Source organism: Triticum dicoccoides, chromosome 6B (assembly GCF_002162155.2).
Source record: "Triticum dicoccoides isolate Atlit2015 ecotype Zavitan chromosome 6B, WEW_v2.0, whole genome shotgun sequence".
Taxonomy (NCBI): Eukaryota; Viridiplantae; Streptophyta; class Magnoliopsida; order Poales; family Poaceae; genus Triticum; species Triticum dicoccoides.
Window position 1 is genome coordinate 331001014 of NC_041391.1, and position 3271 is coordinate 331004284.

Here is a 3271-nt window from a genome sequence, read left to right on the forward strand (position 1 = left end):
GAAAGAAGCGAAGTATAGCGATTCGTACTACCAAAAAAGTGTCGCTAACCGCTAGGCAATAGAGTCAGCTTATGGGGTGGGGCGCAAGCAAGTGTAGCAAATCACGTAGAGTTACCCCTACCTGCCAGCGCGCAGATAGATAGGGAGGGCAAGCGCAGGGATGGATGTATGAGCGGTTGAAAGAGTCGATTTTGAAACCTGAAGTATTGATAGGAATACCGGGGGTTCGAAACCCTGTCCATCCGCGAGGTCATTAGTGCTCTCTTGCCTTATCTATAGATAAGAACGAATCTCCTTGACTCGACAGATATGATGGATGGAATGGGTAGAAGGTTGAGGTTACTGTGTGTTGATTTAGTCAGGACTTTGTCTTCCTTTCATTATCTTCCGCCCCGGGTGGATGACCTGTGGGAGCTAAGTCAAAGGTCTCGGTGTCGTCGTGAGTGGTTGATAAACAATGATTGCAGTTTGATTTAGGGAGTCCCAACCCTGTGACGCCTAACAGACAAAGATAATGATAGAGACTCCCGGGTATAGGGTGAGGACCTTAATGAATCAAGTATTCAGGTGGCAGAGGTTTTAGCTACATATGCGCTCAAATTCTTGAATACTTATTGCCAGAAAATATGATCAACCCCAGGTACATTTATTAGGTTTTGATCTGAGGCTATCTTGGTCTGCAGGACCCAACAAGTATTCATCCTTTCAAATCTGAAAAGGGTGTTGCCAAAAGCTTACCCTCTTCCACATGGATGATACAACCAGTATCATTTTTGCAGGAGGGGAATAGCAGAGTTTGCCTCTCGACATCTTGTTTGGTAAGCAGAATTTTGACCCAGGGGCCCGAATGTTGCCTAACCGTTCGGCCAGAGATGTCGGATGCAAGATCTTTAGCTACTTGTATCAATTTGCCATAGTGTGCTTAGGTACAATGGGCTGGCAGCTGAGGCTTGGCAGGATGGGGGAGTTAATTAAGGTTGAGGGAGCAGGAAAGAGTTTGTTATTCGCTATTGGCTTAGTACGGCCTATACATAATAGGGCAATGACGGTTTTGGTAAGGCCCTGAACTTCATATATCACTTTTTTACTCAATCCAGAATAGCGATAAAGTCAGACCGAATCATTTTGTCGACCTTTCCTTTGGATTTATTATCATAGGTAGTGTTCGAGACCGCCTCTGTGCGGTGAACGCTGGAACGTAGCTAACATCAGTTTTGTCCTCGCATGGTTGAAGGAGATGCTGCGGCTGGATGGAATGCTTCCGGGGTGCCATGATCCTTCTATCAGGAATAGAATAATCGAGGGCACTGACTGACTACATCAATCATCGCTTAGTGAGCTATTAGTTGCTTCCAATAGGGCTTCACTTGCATGCAAGGTGGCTAAGAAAAGCGCCAGGTAGACGCGCGGGGATGCATTTTGAGTAATGGTGGTACTGGAAAAGCTCTAGGGGAATAATCTATTTCTTATTTCTTTCCCATGACGACTAGGAACGGACAAATCAAGAATTTCACTTCGAATTCCGGACCTCAACATCCTACTGCTCATGGTGTTTCACGATCAGTATTGGAAATGAACGGAGAAGTGGTGGAACATGTGGAACCACATATTGGATCACTCTAGTGTGGCACGAAGCCACTGACGTTGAGTAGGCTCCTATGCTGCTAGAACGGTGGAGGTTCTGTAGCGCGTCATGAGCACCGGGCAAAGGAACGGTTGAGTAACTCAAGTGAACCGCCCTACCTGACTTTGGATAAAGACAAAAGGGAGAAGGTTGTGAAGGTGGCCTCGTTATCCACACACCTGGTCAGAGGACTGACCTGGGTTTTCACGAGAGTAGGCAGGTCCTGGAGTGCCCGTCAAGGGCGCTAGCACATACCCCGGGGTGATCATCACCACCTGCGCCTCAAATCTCGGCACACTGGAACGTGTAACCCGCCTGCTGTCCAAGTTAACCACTGAATTTCTTGTAATTCATAGCACCTAACAAAATGTAGCAGCAAGGGACAACCCACCCATACAGATAGCCTGCGAGGAGGATGGCACTACTGACCGTTTGGCGAAAATGCCCAAGTGCGAAGCATGGTGGGCCTGCGACGGGGAAGCATAGGGAGAAAAAGGAGCCTGGACGGTGGAAGAGCCAGGGGAAGCTAGGTAATTTGACGGAGATGGAAGGTCCGAGTGGCTCATTCATTCTTGAAAAAAGAGGGGGGGAGCGAGCCAATGTATCAATGAATAGATAGAGTCAACTGTATTAAGACATCGCTGCCTACATGCGAATTAGCTTCCGAGGTCGAGCGGTCTCAATTTCACTACAGGATTTGTGAATGAATGTTGGGCTGGGCCACCTCAAATTGCGTGATCCGCATGCGGGGAGACCCGCACGTACGATTTTCAGGGGGATCCGGCCGGCCGGCGCCCACCCGACTAGAGGGACTAAGAAATTAATCGAGTACAAAACTTATCTTCAAGCTTTACCTCATTTGATCGTTTAGAGGGCGATCATGAAGTCACTGAATGAAGTCCACCCTCCCGTTCTTTCAGAGGTGCCGACCCGCTGCGAGGCAGATATGACTAAGTGACATATTGAATATGGCGACAACTACAACATGTCGTGGAAGGAGATAAGAGGTGGAGCCAACAACCCACTAAGACTCACATATCTACAACTACATTCCTGAGCGGCAGTCAAACGGAGGCGTGAATGCAAGATGCCAGCAGAATGATCGACCGGACAGAGGCTAGGGCAGCTTTCTTCCCACCGCGTCCTTCGTTGTGTGTCGGAGATACAAAGCGAGTGCACCAGAAAAGAAGGGGAACTGAATCGATCTATTCCATGGCGAAGCATAACTGCACACTCACACGATCTTTTCCGAGAGATAGGAGCATTTGGTGGAACCGGTGAACTACACTTGCTTCTTGATAGATGTGTGGGACAGAGGGCTCGTGGTACCTGCTGCCCGCCCTTCCTCCGCTTTGATAACCGTGTGAACGGAGGGTGGGCACAGCAAAAGGGAAGGAGGTCCTCATACGGAGTCGCACACTTGAGAAATGCGGGAGACTGGAGAATGGGTCGAGTAAACTCCCTTAGGGTCGATTAAATCAAAGACGAGGAACTTTTCTTTCTTTTTTTCTTTTTGATTTGAAGGGTATGTTCTCAAAAAAGAAAGGCAGAGGTAAATACTTCAAAGAGGCGGCTCCGTAGGGATGGAATGGTCAATAGTAAAGTCAAGGATGACTTCTTTGTTCGTGAAACGATGGGGGAGAGAAA

The 3271-nt window shown here is 48.1% G+C and overlaps 1 pseudogene; it reads right to left on the bottom strand.

The window, feature by feature from the left end:
• Nucleotides 1–2436: 2436 nt before the first annotated feature.
• LOC119321131 lies at nucleotides 2437–3030 on the bottom strand (annotated as a pseudogene).
• Nucleotides 3031–3271: the final 241 nt, after the last annotated feature.